Source organism: Dromaius novaehollandiae, chromosome 8 (genome assembly GCF_036370855.1).
Source record: "Dromaius novaehollandiae isolate bDroNov1 chromosome 8, bDroNov1.hap1, whole genome shotgun sequence".
In the NCBI taxonomy this organism is placed as follows: Eukaryota; Metazoa; Chordata; class Aves; order Casuariiformes; family Dromaiidae; genus Dromaius; species Dromaius novaehollandiae.
The window spans coordinates 19,986,110-20,006,739 of NC_088105.1; the positions used below are offsets into that span (position 1 = coordinate 19,986,110).

Here is a 20,630-nt window from a genome sequence, read left to right on the forward strand (position 1 = left end):
ACAGTGTTTCTGTTGCACTTCCTTTTTTTGTTGTCTAGCAGAGCTGTAATTCCAGTTCACAGGTTTGTCTTTTGAAATGTTGTGTAGGTCTTACCTGAGGAAAGGAAATGAGGGGTGAGTGAAGGAATGGTTGTTTGGGAAAGATATTCTCTCGACTATAACTGCATGCATCTGCCCTTCACAGATTGTCTATAATTTCATTCTGGTGCATAGTGGCTGTTTAGTTTCACCAGCATCATTTTTGCAGTGGCATTTGGTTGATCTGAATGTTATTCCTGGAAGTGCAGATGTGGGATTTGGGAATTTGGGGGGCAAGGGAGTTGCAGAAGAAAGAAGTATTGCAGTATTGTAGAGATATGCTGGTAGATTTGTATGATGAATGGATTTCTTTTGATGGTCGTAGATATGTTAAAGTTAGTCCTTTTTGGTTCAGTTTGGAGTCCAGGAAGTCTATTCCTGACAAAGTATTTAGCAAAACTGTGAGCTTGTTTGAAAGCAGCAAGGAAGAGAATTCTTGAAGAATTCCTTTCCAGATGGGAATGTTTTCTAGTGTATACTCTAATTGTGTAGTGATTTAATTTTAATGATTTAATGATCTTTTTTTTCCCACAAACATATCGAGTCATAGTAATACAGCAGCAACCAAAGATACACGATGAAAGAGGGCTTTCTTTTCATGTGGACTGAAGATTATACATGATATTCAGGTGACTCCCTCGAATAAATGATCTATTTCCCAAAGAAGAAAAGATGCCCCATAAACAGCTGAGGTAGGTTGATAAATAGGGTGCATATGTGATGTAACTGGAGTCATTGCCTCTCTTGAGTTACTTGAGTCTTGTGACTCAAAATGAAGGAGAGTTGGGTATCTACATGTATTTTGGGCTATTACATCTCTGGACTAGCTCCCTTCACTTCAGAGTACAGACCTCATCAGCAAAATGTACACAAAAGCGGTTCTGTTCACCAGGCTAAATGAGGGAGGAAAACAGGACAATTTTTGTATGCTTTTACACTAGATTGAGAACTGAAGTAGGACTTGGGAGATTCACAGGCCTCATCCTGGCCCTATGCCCAGGAATGAATTTCACTTTGAAAGACTAAATTGCACTCCTATGTCAAATGTTAATATGCTGTTATTTTAACAGTATGGAGGTATGACTACACATAACAGACAAATGGCACTGTATACAGCATAGCCCCCAATCTGAAAGACAATAAACATGGTAAAATGTAACATATTAAAATAAATGAAGTGATCCCAATGGACAGTGTTTCACAATACACTAACTTAACAGCACTGCATTATAGTTATTCAACAAAATATACTAGAGTAAATACCAATTCAGTTGATTTTATTAGTATTTACTGAAAGACAGTATGTGGGACATATGCCTAGATAATTATGAAACTGGATATTTATGTATCATATAAAATAAAAATATCCTATAAAAATGGATATTTATTATGTCATTAGACTGGCTCACAAAAAAACACCCAGAATATCATACAATTATGAGCATGGAATGCTGCTTTTTCATAATATTAAAACAGAGTTAGGAAACAGATAAGGAAATGGAATATTTTACACCACCCAGTGTAATATGATCTTACATTGAAGATGCAAATTAGAAATTGGTATATGCAGTGCATCACATAAATCTGGATAAAAGAGCTAAATAAATTTCACATTTATGTTTTTCTTCCTAGCTTGCAGAGAGAAAAAGCACAGAATTGATTTTACAGATAATACAGACATAGACATAGATGCAGATGTAAATATAGATACATGATTGTACCTCAATTCTACACAGTGTTTAAGCCCATGCCTGGAGAGGATCTGGCAGCTCTGGGCAAACGCTTTTACACTCAATGAAGCAATACCAACCAGAAGGAGCAAAAAAATCCAAGAACACAGAACACAAGAAAACTACCCCCTTGCTAGTCCGACTCCCAGAACTTGAGATGTTTCTTCCTCCCTGAGCAGAGTCTGTCATGCCGTGCAGGGGCTGCAGCCCACCACAGGTAAGGGGACGGCCACAGACCCCGCTGCCCTGGAAGCACCACTGCTAGGTCGGAATGGGGATACAGTCGTCCTACGGAAGCTGTAAAGCTGTTCCTGAGGGGTCACAACGCTCCTCCCTTGCTCACCAGAATAATCAAAGGATCATCTTTAACACAGTCAAGCAAACTGCAAGTGTAATAAGCTTTGTAAGAAAACAGCCTTACTAAGCACAAGCAGCTTCTGCCTGAAAGGATAAACCCTGCTTGCCAAAGTCTCATGCCGCTGCCTAACTAGTCCGCTTGGTGGCACAACCTCATTAACGGGATCTTTAAACATTTGCCACATGACCTCCCAGAAATTAGTTGGGGGAGACAGGAGAGATTTACTGCAGAAATTTTGATAAATGAGCAGACAGCTACAGCAGGCCTCAATAAAGTTAATCAGGCTGTTCTAAAATTTTATTCTAATTTGTATTCTTTCGGGATACCTTGCTCATCTGCTGCTAAACAGGGATTCCTCTGGCTTGCCAAATAACCCATTTAAATTAGCGTACATTTACATATATTGACATACAAATTGGCTCCACTGTCATGCTTGAACATGGCCTTGTCTGAATCCACCTATCAACATTATCAGCGGAATTATCAGTAATTAACAGTACTAGGACCACTTCTATATCGTTTCTGAGCCCCTTTTACAAGGTGCTTCACTGAATTACTGACAAGGGCACTTAGCATTTCAAGTAATTAGACATAATAATTAGATATCAGTTTAGTAAATGGTCTGTTTTCCATTTTCACTCTTAGGTAGGCAACACTGCATTAATTTAAAAGGGGATGTTAAGGAACAACTTCTAAAGACAGAACACTTAGAATCAATGGAGTTGTAAAAGAACAGACTGAGAAGATTTCTGGCCCAGTGATGTCAACATACGTGTGAACTCCAGCTTTGCCTCAGTCACTCCCAAGCTGTGGGACTCCACACAGAGTCACTTTTGGAGAAGTGCAATGGTCTGTGAAATAGGAAAGGTCATATTGGGTAATGCATTCTTCATTATTGCCTAAAACTCTTCGACTGCATGATTCTATGATATATTAAGATCTGAAGCATTTGCAGCTCTTTCCATTCAGATTTTTAAAAAACAAGTCCACACATAGCATGACTTTGTGTTATTCAAAAGCAGATAATACGGATTCTTAAGAGGTGGTTACTTTATAGGCTGTCTTTTGATAATACATATAAGATATCAACATTTAGTTAATTTTTAACCATTTGTCCTTAACACAAAAATAATTACTGAATTCCATCTATTAACATCGCTTAATACTGTCTGAGATGCTATCCTAGCATTCAGCTACAATTTTCAGAGGTACTAAAAAGGTATTCTCAGGCTAATAATCCATTACAGAAGCAAAACTTGCTAAACCAGTGTCAGTTGTGTTGTTCACAGTCATTAAGGCTTTTTTAGGAAAAGATGGTGGGCCAGCTTCAAAGGTGTCTTGAGGTGGTATAAGCCTAATCCAATTAGTCAGTTTTATAGCTAACATCATATCTGCTTTGTCAGATGAGGGTGAGGAAGCGGTGTCAAAGCTGTCACTCATGGAAGTAGAGGACATCCTCGGGACCACTGATAATAATTAGACATAATATGCGGGAGGTTCAGACTCTATGGAGACAAATGCCCAGTAGCTGACAGTTACTTCATCCTTCTTTACAATTGACTAGTCACAGATAATTATATTCTGCTTTCCTGAGACTATCAAGCATAAATTCAAAGACTGTATAAAATAGTCAATAACAAGAGAGAGGACAGATACTTCAAAGCCTTAAGAGGAATAACCTCACATTTTATCTTTATGAGTTTAGTATGCAGCTTCTATAAAGGCCTACATTTAAATGCAGTAATACTTTTACAAGACTTATTTTCTCTACTTGAGAGCTAGATCTCTATTTCATACACTTTAAAATGCTTAATACTAATAAAAATATCTTTTGGAAAGAAAATTCCCACTAGAACTTGCATACTAAGTTCAGCCTTGCGACTGAGAGTACTACTAAATCCCATTAAATCCTATTCTCATTCAGTCATCAGCAACTCTGTGCATACATAGATAGAAAGAATGCTGTAAGGGATTATGTTTGTGAAAGAACTATCAGCTATCATTCTTGGCGCACTCTTTAGCAAAATAACTTGCTGATTCTTAAAAAAATTAGTTTTAATCTCCCTAAGTCAAGAGGATATTGAGGAGCCTACTTTAAATCACTTAAGTATTTTCAAGAACTTTAGCAAGATCAAACCATGAGAAAAATTCCCAGAGACGAGCACTTTTCTTAGTGTAACTTGTAATGCAAGTAACACAATGGTTAGGAATACAAGATGGGGATTACATCAGAACTGCCCTAAAACTATCTCAGTATTGGTAGAAAATGAAAGATGTCAATAAATACAGACCCAAATATAAAAAGATTATGAAAAGAGTTTGTGCTATGTTGTATGAACTTACCCAACAGACAGAGAAAATATTTCTTCTAAAACACCTTCTAAAAGGAGAAGAAAGCAGACATAAGATGTAAAATATTTCAATAGCTTCAAAAAACAAATCCACGTCAAACATGAGAAGACTCTTTCACCCCAAATATATTTTGCACATAGAGGTTGAAATTGTAGACTAATAGGATCAAATACTTTCAATTTCAAAATAACTGAAATATTAATATTAAAACTGTAATACAGACTGGTATCATTAAATGAGGACCTTGTTGCTTCAGAACTACTACCACAAAGCTAGCACATTTCACTTCATGTAAATAAGTGAGAGAGATTTGCCATGCCACTATGAATGAGAGACAGTTCTTAACTTTATCATGTCATCCATGCCACAGCTGCACTGGTTGGCAGAAACTGCAGGTGACACAGTCAGCATACTGGGAATTTCGCAGTTCAGGAACTGGTAGATATAAGCTCATCAGTGCTAGTTAGCCATCTTTCCACTGCAAAAGGACTGGCTTAATCTCCACAAGGATTCTTCTATCAAGGCAGGTGGAACAGCGCGTTTCTGCACTACCAACAGCAGACTGTGGGCTTCCATTCTTAGGCAGCACTTTCTTCCAGCAGGTTCTTACCCATTCACATCACTGGTAAGCAGCTTCGGGGACCAGACACAGGTATCTCACCATCTCTCTCTGCTCCTCGCTAATCAAACTTGGTGATAGCTCACACTAAGAGAAAGTTAAGTCCTCGAAAGGTATACTCCCCAGGACTCCTATTTCTAAGTCTAAACATACTACTCTGATACTTCAACCTTAATTAGTATTTCATTGTATCCCACAAAGGCAGCAGGAAAGAATGTGCCTGGTCCCAGCATACTTCTCTGTCTTTACCCAGCCAAACCTGCACTCACTCACTCAGGGTAGATCCTGAAACAGGAAAATATTCCCTATAGGCTGCAGAACAAAGAAAAAGCTACTATCTCAGAAGGAACCAATCCTCCTTCTTCACCTCTCAAAATCAGAGAGGTGCAGACTCAGTATTCAGATGTCATTAAATTTATATACATCATCAAATATTAAAGTTGTTTCTCTAAGATACTGAGATATTTGATATACTTTCATTGCTCATTAGAATGCCAATTATGTTCAGTGCTATTCTCTGAGAAAGTTAATTTAAGGATATATCACCTAGAGCAATAGCTTCTCATTTAGTTCTCTTCCTGTCTGATATGGGCTTCAGAACTTTTGCTGCTGAGTGCATGCATTACGCATTGAAGAGTCCCAGTGTCCTGGAAAGATAATGTTATTTTGGTCCTATTTGGTCCTATTCCTTCTTTTCTCTAGGGATATCTGCCATCCTCAGTGGGCTTAGCAAATATTCAGTGCTGTACAAATAGTGAAAGAGCATTTTGTTTCCAATGAAGGAGTGATGGTGGCTGAAGAGGCAGTCTAATTTTGTTGCATGAATAAAGATGGGTGGATGTACATATAACATTTCTGGTGTAACTGTTCAGCTTTTTGAGGAATTTCCTTAAGGCATTTTCTATGTTGACTTCTCATAGTTAAACATTTCATATTTTATATTTTAATGTACCTTTGCTGTTTCATTTTGATGGCTAGTTTAACAGCATCCTCCTCAACATTATAGCAATTTCAAATGCTCTGTTTTTTCATATGGCTTTCTTAGTTTCTTCACATTTTTTAGCAACAAGTATTTTCAATTAATGATTGGGGGATTTTTAGATTGTTTGGTTTTAAGACAGGATTAAGAAGACAGAAAAGTAAAATTTGCTTTTATGGAATTCAGATTACACAAGACCGAACATTACAATGAAAGGGAATGCATCGTACCACACAGGAACACCATGTACAGTAACAAATCAGATTATTCACCAGTATAAATGCCTCAGGCCTGAATTTACACCTACACTATCTGCTTAGCCTAGAAAACATAGTTCAATACTATATTCTGTGCTGATGGAGCTAAAACTCTGCAGGAGATATAGCATTAGTCTCTAAAATACTAAAGGAGAAATGAATGAGAAATGTGCCGGTGCATGTGATTTCAAGAACAGCTCTCTCCTTCCTGACCTCACAGGAGCCTTTTACTGTTCTGTATGGACCTGCTCTTAGCCCATTTCCTGCAACAGTTTCCAAATTCATAAAGCTACTAAAAAACATTTAATTCACTGAGTGAGGGCACATTTTCTAATGAACCTAGTAGTATTCTTTTCTTAACCATTCTAAAGCTGTACCTAAGCTAACAGTATGGACTCAGTTTCTTATTTGGGCTCATTTCCCATGTAAGAGTCAAAGAAAAATTCAGCTCTGACAGAAATTAGTACTGCAAGTCATTACTAAATAATACACTGGTGTTGGGTGCAGCACCTGATAAGTAACTAGATGACTAGGTAATAAGATACAGTAAACAGCATAGTTTAGAGACTATTTCAAAGAAAAGCAACAGAGAGCAGGATACAGCAAAGAACAGGACTTGCCTTTGCTAAGTCTGACAGCAGCTGCAATTCCCAGTCTTACAGCCAGGCCTACTTCGTAATAGGACAAAAGCTAAACTGTCCTCACTAGGAAAACTGCAGGGAGTTGATACCTTCTGATTACTGTGCATCGCACATGTTGCCCATCAGTGCCAAGAACACTTTTCATTTAGTCCTGAAAGAACCATATGCTGGCTCAGGGTAAGTTTTGTTCTTGTCATACCACAACAGCCAAACATAACACAGCACAGGATTCAATAATGTGGGGAATCACTACCTGAACACAGCAGCCCCAGGAGATATATTACAGTTGAAAAGGGCTACCAAAATTTAATGCCTCCATCTTTTTCTAGATTAAAGCAACGGTCTCCACTCGCTACTTCTTCTAATTTCTGGCAGGAAACAATTCAGACTCTTATGACTCTTATGACGCTGGACAAGTATTCCTTAGCACTCACCCAAGCCCTTTTCGACTATTTGAGAAGCAGGGAAATATGCCTGATAGCTTCAGGACGTACCATATTGTAGACAGAAACACAAGAATCTGAACTTCTGTACCTTGAATAGCATTGACAGTTGGGACAGATAAGACAAATAGATTAAATGTGCACTGTAATGTTAATTATATTCATAGAACAAGAAGTCCAGTGAAGGTTTACTAATATTAAAGTTCATTCATTCACTTCAGTTCACTGTAAAATCATCAACTGTGATTACTTTATGCATTCCACTAAAATAGCTAGTTTGTTTTGCATGGTGTCTGGTTATCTGAAATTACTTCATCAAAATATATAGTTAAACTGTAATTGACACTATTTTTAACTGTGACTGGAACAAATCTAGATCTCTTTTCATCAATACTCAGGCTCAGATGAATGTTCATAATCCTTCCCTCCTAAAGCTGTAATGTTTTTCTGTTTTAGACTTTATACAGCATTTATGATGGATACGTATTGCATTGACAGTACCAATGTACATAAATTTAAACTGTCACAGTATGAAGAAAAAATAATGTATTAAGAATAGTCAGAAAAAACTGCCTCCTCCTGTATCTATCCTTTCTCCTTGTTGCTTTCTTTTATGCTTCTTTGAACTAGAAGAGACAGTAGCTGTAATACTGGGCTTTCTTTAGAAGATTGCATAAAAATTATTTTGAAAAGTCAGAGACTATCACAGTCATTTTTCATCTGGAGAAAAATAAAAGGTAAATTTACAAGCTCTATATAAGAGAAAAAAGCTGTACTCTTTCCTTTTCCCTCTATGAAATACTAAATATTATTGAACAAACGTATTATTTAGCGATGAAGTATCAGGTGACAGACAATAAAATTATTTTATTGATCCAATCGCAAAGAGGAAGAAAATAGATTCCTTTTAACCTGTTAGTTACAGTGTTGTATGTCAAACAAAATCTGAATAAATTCAAACTCAGTCAGTGTTTTGTCTCACAAAATCCATTTCTAATTAACTGGATTTTCCTGTGCTCTAGAGTGTCACCGCTAATTTGCTTTCTTGCAATTGCATACTGTCTTTCCTAGACTTCTGTGCATTAGAGTACATGATGGAGACCTAGGCAGTTTGAATTTCATTTCTCACTACAAAAAGATGCAGAGGATGAATATCTGCCTTTCCCTTAGCTATGGAATGAAGAGTGATTTACCACTGCATTCTTATACAGCAAACTTAGAACTGTACACTCTGTTCCTCTTCCTTAATGACCTCCAGCCTACTCTGAGTCTGATTGTTTTCCTAATCATGGTTAACATCTCCAGAGTAGGTTTTCCTACATCCTGGGAGAATAAGCATACATGTATGCTAAACATTGCAACCTGGAATTCCCTTGTCATTGTAGAGAAGAAAGGAGTAAGAGGCTACCGCAAAAATGAATACTGCTTTCTCCTCTTCTAACTCCACTTTATTTGCGCACCTTGGTGACTACAAAGTGCAAACTGGATCAGATAAATTAAGGAAAACAATACTGAAGAACAGCCATTCACATACATGTGCCATATCTCCTCCCAGAGACACTGCCTCTTGCTCCTATTTTCCTGTGAGGACAGTGGGCAATACATAGCTTTGTGCCATTATCTGTTCACTCATATTTCAGTAGATCAATAAAGACTCTGAAAGACAGTTCTTGCCCTACTTCCCTACAGCTAACCATTGATTTACAGTCACTAGAGTAGGTCTATTGGCCTCTGTGCACATATATTTGGGTCTACATGATAAAGGAACTTTTTCTAGATGGTGAACGATTTTGTTAACCTCATTAAATGGTAGGAATATGTTGAAAGTCCCTGAGCAACCCAGTACCTCATCAAGCTTGGCTTAAAATTAAGTATGTGGCAAACTTCCAAAACACTTACTTGTTTTCCTGGAATGGAAATTATATTTACATTTCATACCATGGCTGTGTAGCAGGTGTACACTTATTAACATTCTGGATATGCTGCACAGATCATCTGTCATCTACAGAAAGAGACCTGTGGAAATAGACACAGTTTATTGTAATTATACATTTCCTATAGAAAGTTTTTTTGCAGTAGAAGGGGATTATTAAAATTATATTCCATAATAAGCCAAGGGAAACATTTCCCCTCACTAGACTCTGGTAAAAACAAACCACTGATAGTTTTATAATAAAACAAATTACTGAACATCTGATGCTCTGATTAACTAATACAGAAAGGAGACTAGACTTCATTCGTGTTAGTAACTTACCTTTTACATTTCATAGACATGTATTTCAAATTCACTTACTAAATGATGACATCTCAAATGTAAAATGGAAATGTAAGTTTTTTTATATACAGATATGCTTAAGGCATAGACTAAAATTAATGTCCAGGTTTTCCAAACACAGAATAATGAATTAATCATTACAGAAGCTCAATAATCATATGATTCATATTTGAAAGATAATCAAAAAGCAAAATTAACAATCAAAAGCTTCAATTCTGTTCCCTCCCCACTGAAATCTATAAGAAAAGGTAGAAACTGAAACAGTATTTCGATAGATTGTCTTGACTGATATCTATTGTCTATTTTACAGGCATCTAAAATGTTTTGTAAATTCAAAGTCCTCAGGAATAAAACTTATAGTCTGTTGACAGGCTCAAAAGCTAGATACTTATTGAGAGATCCTCCTACATATGGCTGCATCAAAGCAAGTCCTTGGTGACTGCTTTCTTCTTTCTGGAGCGCTGTACATACATGCTCCACATACGGCTACTGACGAATGGATGGCATTAGCCCAGCATAAAATCTGTATTTCCTACAACTAGAACTGCCTTGCAGCTTTATCTTGCTTCCAGATTTTGCTCTAAGCCACTAATAAATAAATCAAATAGTAGCATGGAAATCCTAAAGCTCAAATTCCTCCCCCCGCTTTTTTTTCTTGTAGATTCTGATGGCTACAGTTTCTGCTTATTACTTGAAGAATAGTTTCAAGACAAGCATGTCTTTTCATCATGCAACAGCAGCAGGCCATGGGTTTTTCTGTTTGGCCATAAACTTTGTGTTCAGATACGTTCAAGTATTACGAGAGTGGTTAATGGATACATGGGCCACAAGCTATGAAGATGCCTGGAAAAAGTATTCCATGCAAAATCCTTTAAATCCCTTACTCAGTCAGCACAGAAATCAGAGGTTTTTCTTCAGTTAGCAGACTTTATTTCTGGAGCTGAAATAGAGTGTGCTTGTTTGTTTGTTTGTTTTTTAAACAAAGAAAAAATCAGAGCTATGTATAACTTCACAGAACAATAGTCAGATACACAGAAACAATACCGCACTGCCTCCCTAATGTGAGCTAGCATGGTTACCTTGCCAAGGCATCAGAGCCATAGTAAATAGCTATAGAAAAAGCACTGCTTCGGTACCTCTGGAATGGCACCTCTGTCCCTGCACATATCTTCAGAATGATACGCATTCTGTTTTTCTCATTATTCAAATCTAAGAGGACACAAAGCAATACCATTAATATTCTTACAATAGACATACTAGAGAATATCTGAAAACAAAAAAAAATCATATTCAAATACTTTTCAGTGACACTGAGAAGCAACATCATAAAATTTGGGAACCACTTTGAATGCTCTCAGGCTATTATTTACTATTAACGTAAATCATGTTAAGTGACATGGGGTAATGAAGCATCTGCCCAGAGAGAAGTTGCAGTAATATTTTCAGAAAGATGCTGGCATCTAACTCTCATATTTAACTGGAGGAAGGGGTCCTTTAAAGCCCACAAAGCACCTACAAGAAAGTCCAAATGGCACCATCAGGCCCAATCTCCAAGCAGGGTTTTTGGCCAAAGCAACTGAGACAGTAGCTCATTTGACTATGGCACTCCCAGATACATTTCCATCCAACAGGCACTTGTGGTGTAGTAACAACCACTTAAAGTATCCTCCCATAGCCAAACACAAGAGTAGGAACAGAGATTTTGTGATAAATTCTGGATGTTACTATACACTTAGTTATAAATCTGGAATTTCTCCTAAAGCCTGTCTAGGAGGCATCGACTTCCTCAGCAGTGGAAGAGTAACTTGCACTTCTCTCCGCTCGGAACTAAACCTCCAAGAATACACCACACGAGACTTCTGGCCACTGAAATTTTCTAATCTGACTTCTGGAATAATCACATCCAATGGTACAACTAATTTTCGGTGATGGGGGATGAACTTGTGGAATACATTATATCAGATGTCCAACTGGTAGGAATTAGCATAGTTCCCTAGATCTATAGCATCACTTTACTTCAACAGAGGTTTTGAACCTTTGTTTAATTCAGAGTATGTATCAAATACACAAAAACCTTTAAAACTGTTTTACAATGTTGTTAAATATTTGGCTCCAAAAACCAAAAATTTTAATTAAAAATACTACCTACTGAATGCGGTATGACTTTTTGAGTTCTCCTGAGTGCAAAAATTGGCCCACTATTTAAGTTTTATTATAATATTTTCAATTTAAGGCAGAGACATTCAGATTGCTATAGCAATCCCTCAGAAGATGAAAAGAGCACCCTCAGGTATTCTCCTAGTTCACCAATTATACAACAGTTCAGTCTTTACAGAGTAACTATGAAGGATTCCAGTCCTCTTAATTTAGCCATGTGAAAGTAGCTTATTCTTCAAGAATATCTAACAAATAATAATTCAACAGGATGAATACAAGGAAGTGTCTGAGCCTGGGAGAAGAGTTAAGGTATTTTATAAGAACAACATAGTTTTTGAAGAAACTCAAAACAGCCTTACGGTTTCATTGTTTTAGATAGCTCATTGGCTTTCCCATAGGAAAAAATCCATTAGCAGTAAGAATGTAAAGATCATTTTAAAGGGTGTGAGGCATCTGCAGCTGCTGTTATCAAACAACAGACACCTCTAGTTAGAGCTTTCTCAGTTTTTCAGATTTGTGTCTCTAATAAGTATGCACACATACCAACAATAATTATTTCAGCAACACTCAGTCTCTCCTGCTTGTCTGATATGATAACACAAAATACCCATCTCATTCTCAGTCAATGTTTATTCATTTCCTTTCAGTTTGCACAGCTGAATGAAATGTTAGATCCAAGCATAATGAGAGCTGTTCCAAACATGTAGCCTTGAGGAAAAAGTAAAGGAGAATCTTTAACGAGGTATTACAAAGACATCTCTCTAGTGTATCACCCATAAAACTATTCTGCTTCTAAAAACTGCTTGCTTACCACCTATACTGGCATTGTATATATCATTGTTCATGTTCTTTGTTCACCACACAAGTATTCAGTTTTAGGAGGCCAAATTGCTTCAGAGCTTGTAAGAGCAGTCCCACTGCTTACACCACAGGCGTACAAGCACAGGCTCTCCCAGGATGCAGATAAGCACTGCTGTGCTTCTCTCCAATTCTGTTCAGTATTGTGAGTCGCAAAAAATCTTATGTTGACAATGAGTTAGGAAAAAATTAGAGCAGTAAATCCCAAGGTAAATCAAAGACAGATATAATCAATTTTGCAGTATATGCTGTTTCTGGGCTCAGTGACATAAATAAAACATTTTTTTCTGGAGCAAATATAAACTCAAAAAATTTGATGCGTTCATATGCAGAATATCAGTGCTTATGTGCAAAGTTCAATTAAAGTCTATCCTATTACTGATTTCTCATAAACAAAGTTGATACAAATGATTTCAGGTAAAGCTTTGTTATATTTAACATTCTTATATATGTACTGAAGCCAGTATCAACTGACAATTGCTTGTAGACAAATTTTAAGTGAATTAAAGTTGCAATATCTGGAAACTGTCCTACCAGAGACACCTTTGCAATGTTTGAAGTGAACTGCACAAGTAGTTCCTGCTCTTGTTAACATTAGCAAACCATGCATTGTGCTGAAAACATATGCTGGTATAGCACTCTTTGTTTGTATCGAATACAGTGTACAAAAAGGTCATTGAAAAGACATATTCCTTGGTCACTGACTTTGCTCTTTATTGTTGAAAAATCTTCCTACATGTGGAAGACACTTTTATCTGACTTTCCATCATTAGGTGAAGCATAACCATAACATAAAAATATTTCTGACCCTGGATTCCACACACACAAATTAACCCAAAGAGGTAGAACCACTAAACATTGCCAAATTCAAATGCAATGACATAACCTCATTAAAGTAAAATGATCTTGGTCAGTAGCACCCAGATCCATTCACCTCCTTAAGCACCTAACCAAAGTGATTAATTTGGATATCTGGTTATCCTAAACTGTACATAAATATCAGTCTGTCCAATCTCTCAGAATAGCAACTTTAGGGAGCTCTAATCCTAACTTTGGTGCTGCAGTTACCTGCCTAGAGATAGGTCAGCTTAAACGATCTCCAGTCTGTATCAGTACAAGATTCAGGGCACGTACATACATTTCATCCATGTTTTGTGGTTAATCCTCTTCAAAGGAATTATGGAATTATACAAAGCACCAAGAAATTGTGATGGTGAGACCTGTTCACATTCAATTCAGCACACTTTAGATGTGCCTGAAAACAATACAATTATCAAAACATACCAGGAAAAGTTAACCGTGATGTTTTGCAAAAGAGAAGACACAAGTAATATCATTTAACTGATAAAATTTGTATTATTCCTACTAATTAATACATACACAGGAACTATCTGGCAATTACTTGACTTATTCTCTGTCACCTACTGAGAGCTGCCAAGAACATCTCCTACGCTGCCTTCACCTGCTCCCAGCACCACTTTGGGCACGCAGTGACTCCACGCCTCTGAAGACTGAGGAACAGCACATTTCTAAGGAAGAGCTGGCCCTTTGGATGCCTCAGCTCTATCCTCTGTCCTTACTGTGAAACGCTTCTTCTATTCTGGTTTCATTTCTGGTTTGTTAGGCACCGAGCATTTGTACTGTAGCTCTTGAAGCAATTCACTTAATTCCTATCTATAGTCCCTTTAGATGTCAGAAGTAACAATCTCTGTACTGGCAAATGCGGCAGTTGTATATCTTTGTTATTTGAAGAGCTATGCCATTTTTTACTGTAATATCTTAGGCACTGAATGTGCAGTGTCATTATGGGGAATCACTACCCTTGCTGGATAGCACAACTCAGTCACTAGCTAATTTACCATTCCCTTGACAGTCTTCTGGCAAGCACTAGACAGCTCCCTGCCAGCAGCCTTACCATTTAGTGAGGCTGTATTTAAAAATTAAAAGGAAGTTTTCCTCCATGGTGAGTGGTTTCCATTTGTTTGGCAGATATTCTGTATTGTTAAAAAGAATAATTCAGTTGGAATCAGTGTTATCTTCTCAATACTATAACAACTTCTATTTCAGCTAAACCACAAACTCGAGACTTACTAAATTTTTACTGTTGTTTATAGCACTGTAGATCCCAGAGAACCCAAAAAAGGCTGGGATACTTTTGGAAAGTGTAAGATTCTCTTCTGGTGACATTATAACAGATATATCCGGCCTTCAGGAATTCCAAGCTCCTAAGACCAGAGAGGAAGTCTGGAGCAACAAAGATGTACCCTTAGCGGAGGATGATCAGGTTAGGGAATACTTAAAACAAACCGGACATACACAAGTCCATGGGCTGCACCCACGAGTGCTGAGGGAGTTGGCCAATGTCATTGCAAAGCCACTCTTGACTATCTCTGAAAGGTCAAGGTGATCAGGAGAGGTTCCAGAGGACTGGAAGAAAACAAATGTCACCCAGATCTTCAAGAAGGGCAAGGAGGAGCTAGGGAACTGTAGGTTGGTCTGCCTCACCTCGATTCCCGGGAAGCTGATGGAACAACTAATCCTGGATACTATTTCCAGACACATGAAAGACAGAAAGGCGACTAGGAGTAGTCAGCATGGATTTACTAAGGGGAAATCACGCTTAACCAACAATAAAACCTTCTGTGATGAGGCAACTGGCTTGGTGGATGAAGGAAGAGCAGCAGATGTTGTTTACCCTGATTTCAGTAAGGCTTTTGACACTGCCTCTTATAATATCCTCATAAACAGGCTGGTGAAGTACAGGCTAGGTAAGCAGACAGTGAGGTGGACTGAAAACCAGCTGAACTGCTGGGCTCACAGGATTGTCATCAGCAGCATGAAATCCAGCTGGAGGCCAGTCCCTAGTGGTGTCCCCCTGGGGTTGATATTAGGGCTTATAATTTAACAGCTTCATTAACGACCTAGATGATAGGACCAAATGCACCCTCAGCAAGTTCACAGCCAATACAAAACTGGGAGGAGCAGCTGATTCACCAGATGATTGCACTGCTATTCAGAGGGACCTCAACAGGCTGGACTCATGAAGTCCAACACAGAGAAGTGCAAAGTCCTGCACCTGGGGAGAAATAACCCATGTACCAATACAGGCTGGGGGCCAACCAGCTGAAAAGCAACTTTGCAGAGTAGGACCTGGGAGTCTTGGTGAACAATAAGTTGAACATGGGTCAGCAATGTGCCCATGCAGCAAAGAAGGCCAACAGGGCTGTGCTAGGCAGAGCACTGCCAGCCAGCAGATCAAAGGAGGTGATCCTTCTCCTCTGCTCCACACTGGTGAGATGACATCTGGAGTGGCATGTCCAGTTCTGGACTCCCCAGTACAAGAAAGACATAGATATACTGCAGTGAGTCCAGCAAAGGGCTGAAAAGATGATTAAGGGACTGGAGCATCTCTCATTCAAGGAGAGGCTGAGAGAGCTGGGACTGTTCGGCCTGAGGAAGAGAAGGATCAAGGGGATCTTATCAATGTTTATAACTAGCTGATAGGAGGGTGTGACAGCACCAGACTCCTCTCAGTGGTGCCCACTGGCAGGACAAGATGAGACAGGCAAAGACCGAAACACAGAAAATTCTGTCTGAATATAAGAAAACTGTGAGGGTGGTTGAACATCAGAAAAGCTTGCCCAGAGAGGTTGGAGGGTCTCTATCCTTGGAAATATTCAAAACCTGACTGGACAATGGTCCTGGGAAACTTGCTCTAGCTGACCCTGCTTGAAAATGGGGTTGAACCAGGTGGTTTCCAGAGGTCCCTTCCAACCCCAACTATTCTGCGATTCTGAAAGACCCTCTAACCTCATTTTATATTTAGAAATTGAAAATGTGAAACCCAGGAGATTAAACAAAGTCTGCAATTTTATATTATAAAGTTTAATTTCTTTTCTCTACCAAACAATGGAACAAATCATTAAAATAAATGATTTATAAGCCCCTAAAAATAACAGTGGTAGGTTATAGCCAGCATAGCTCTATCAAGAATAATGTCAAACCAACCTAATTTCCTTGTGTGGCAGGGTAACAGGCCTTTAAGATATGGGAAAAATGCATTAGAGGTGATGTATCTTGATTTCAGTCAGACATTTAACACTTTCACAATATCCTTGTAAGCAAGCTAAGAAAACATGGTCTACTGTAAAATGGGTACACAAAAAGTTGTTACTCAAAAATTAGTTATCAGTACTTCTCTGTCAAACTGAAAGGAAGCCTCAAGTGAGATTCCCTAGAGGTCTGCTTTTGGCCAGTACTAATCAGTATTTTCCACTAACGACTTGGCTAAGATGATGGGAAATATGCTTACTGAATTTGCAGAAGATATAAAATTAGATGGATGAGTAGTACTTCAGTGGAGATCATTATAGTATAAAAGAACCTTGGAAAAGCAAGGAAATAGTCTGAAAAGAAATTCAATATTGTCAAATAAGGACAAGTGCAAAGTGCCACTTTCAGTCCACTGTGAAAATACAGGATACAGATGACAACTGTTCTGCAAAAAAAAGAATATGGGGTTATGCTCCTCCAGCTGAAAGTGCAATTAAAATTTTCTTGCTGCAGAAAAAAAAAATCAACTGTACCGATATGCACATTTGTACATGTCATGTACAAACAGAGGCGTTGGACATAAATACATGAAATAAACCTTATGAACTCTGGAAATTTATTACATAGGCTGTACTGTAGCTACTACTGTAGCTGATTCAAGAGCATCACATTCATGAAAGGTGACAGTCAATTAGACAAAGCCCAAAGCAGATTATCAAGTCATCTGAAATCTAGAAAATATGACCTCTGATTGGAAGACTTAGGTTCCTCTACTGAATGGAAGAGAAAATTAAGGGATCTCATGGTGAGAGGTGACTGTAAAAGACTGCTGTGAAAAGAACAGGAATGAACTGTATTCCGTGTTTACTGTGGGTAGGACAAGAAGTAACAGGCTTAAATTGCAAGTTATTTACATGTTATGTAAAATATTCTCACTAAAAAGGTAATAAAGTACAAGAACAGCATGCCAAAGACATACATGGCACCTCCATCTATGAAGGGTTTTATGAACAAGTCAGAAAAAAAGTCTGCAAAGAGTAGTATAAGAAAGTTGATTCTGCCTCAAACCACCTTTCACTCCAATGTCTATTCTTCTATCAGTTGAATATATTTAATATATGTGGTCAATTCTCATGTACTGTGAAATGTATGAATTAATAAAAAAATAAAAATATATCAGGCACAAAACCCTAGCTCACTAAAGACATCAGTAAAAATCCCACTGACTTCTGCAAGTTCAGGACTTCACCCCCTAAGAAGATTCAATGCTGATACATCTTTATTTGTACTTTCTTTCTTTCTTTACTGTGTGGATGGGTATAAAAAAAGAGGCAGAATAAGAAATATTTTACTATGTAGTGCATAAGACAAATGTGATTATTTTTTCCTAAAATTAGAACCACAGCTGTGTTTTGAAACATGTAAAAGGCAATTTATATGCTGTGTAATAGATTTAATGTTGACTGTGCTACTGTTTTCAGATGCCTTTGTTTTCCTGATACTAAAAAAAAAAAAAAGCAACATCAAGTCTTAAATTAACAATTTATGTTTTTTAAAGTCAATAACTATTCATTGCTTTTTTTTTTCTTTACAGTTCATCTTGCATACAATCTAATCTTATTCAGTTTTCCTAGGTGTACAAAAAGCAATATCCTGGTAAGAATATTGTTGAAAACAGTAATTGAGTGAATCAGCTATGAATCCTAGCCCTGTGCTGCTATAGCAAATATACAGTGTTACAGAATAATTGTCTTCACTTTGCAGCAACACTAAGAGCAATATTTTACAGATAAAAGTAAAGAGAAAACTTGGGGAAGAGCAACAGATATGCTCTGTGAGCTTTTAACAATTTCACCCCCAATTTTGTACATTTACTATCAGGCAATTTCAAATCAGCTCAGGCTGAAAGTTTGTGCTTGGGCTATCAGTTCAAAACTGATGGGATTTTTGTTACAAAAGGTTTTCAATTACTTGCCTTCCTGAATTTATAAGTGGAAAAAACTCCATTCTGGGAGCAGATTGGATGCATACTGCCAACTATAATACCGTGACTTGAATATTTCTCTTTCTTTGAAAGTGCAAAGAATTATTAGACAATAAACTGACTAATCTTGTGGAAGCGGGGGGGGGATTCAACAAACAATAAAGGATACTTAAACATGAAAAATAGCAACTTAGTATAGTAGATTACACAGTGAAACAATTGAGGAGGCACTTCTTAAATAAATTAGCAACATGCTGAAACCTTGCAACTGCACAATGAACCTTGATGCCTAAAGCAATGGTTCCCATTTTTAGTTATCTTATAATATTCAATTGAATTAAAATAGATTAAACTGGTGGTCGTATTACTTTATTTCAGCTATTGTAGTCATGCATGAAGCAGATATCCCAGCTAAACCAAGACAGAATTGGACTCTGACTCATGTCGCCTGAAGGTTCCCACAGCCATGGTGTCATGCTGACCGCTGAGAGAGACGCGGCTCCTGAAGGGTGGCTCGCATGGAGATGGTACCCAGGAGTGCCTGCCTCTGTCTGCTGCCTTACAGCAGCCGCGGCCAAGTAATTGTTTCCATTATATTTTCAAATGGACGGGGCAACGTCAGTGAGAATCTGCGCTCAGCTGAACCAGCTGCTGTGAGAAGGGATATGGTGTTCCCCTCAGCCCTGCACTGGGGCTAACTAGCCATGACTCTGCACAGACTTGATATATACTTTAACCTATTCTCAAAGTAAAACACTTACTGCGATTAGCAGATTCCAGAGTTCAAACAATTAAATACACATACAAGCCCGTGCGACACTGGGGTCACAGATGTAAGCTTGCCTCTTTGAGCAATTTATCATGCTGTTGGGTCACGCTTGTGTCACGCTGCCCCACACCGATATTTTACTGGTGAAGAAGTGATGATTCGAGATTATGTACGAGGATTACAAAGAACATTTGTGACTGCTAAAACACAGCAAGAAAATTATGCTTGCAGATGTTATGTAAGTATAACAAATATCCCTCTTGGGCTTTAATTTAGATCTCCTGTATTCTTTGCTAATTAATGCTGAGAACTGGACCTTATCAAAGTTTAGTTTAGCATCTGCTTCTGATTATTTGCATGACATAAGGTTTGTATAAGTACATTTTTCACACCTACCTCACATTGTTTGCAAATGAAGGCTGGATTTTATAATCCTCTTGTGGATTTTGCGCCCTCTGCCACTGCTGTTCACCTGTAAAATGAAAACAATAATTTCCATTTCCACCCTTTCGTTAGACTTGTAAATTCTTTCTGCAAGTCTGAAATGATATCAGCTTAACTGGATGGATGTCTTCACTTTGAGGGTATAAAACCCACAAATTTGAAATTTTTTCAGGAAACACTTCCTCTGTTGCTTTCAGAATACTGTTTATCATTTGTATGTTAATTATACTTACTATAATATTTTGTCAAAGACGGTAACAAAGTTTATCATTTAGAGAGGGATTTTAGTGAATATTGCTAAAACAAACCCAGCCATGTTCTTTTGAATTCAGTCAATATGGAAAGAAAAACCTTGTACACAAGAGTAGCATTTCATTAGGTCTTTTCATGTACTTTACCTGCTTCTTTAATCAATAAATTGTGGAGACATGGGGCCAATCTATCCGATTTATTTAAACTTCAGATTCTTTTGAGACAGAGATGCTTGATTTTCTATAGTTATATATCATTCATCCAGGTATATTAGTCTTTATTCTGTGTAACTTCATAATGAAGTACCACTTTGTTACTCTATGTTAGAAATAATTAAGCTGCAGTAACGTTATGGCAACTTGTTCCAACACACACACACAC

The 20,630-nt window shown here is 37.7% G+C and overlaps 1 long non-coding RNA gene across 1 annotated transcript; it reads right to left on the reverse strand.

The window, feature by feature from the left end:
• Window positions 1-2,946: 2,946 nt before the first annotated feature.
• On the reverse strand, window positions 2,947-20,026 carry LOC135329111 (uncharacterized). The gene is made up of 4 exons (XR_010390328.1): window positions 19,950-20,026; window positions 9,357-9,473; window positions 4,510-4,546; window positions 2,947-3,017 (listed from the first exon to the last, which is right to left on the reverse strand). It is a non-coding gene; the product is annotated as an uncharacterized LOC135329111 (long non-coding RNA).
• Window positions 20,027-20,630: the final 604 nt, after the last annotated feature.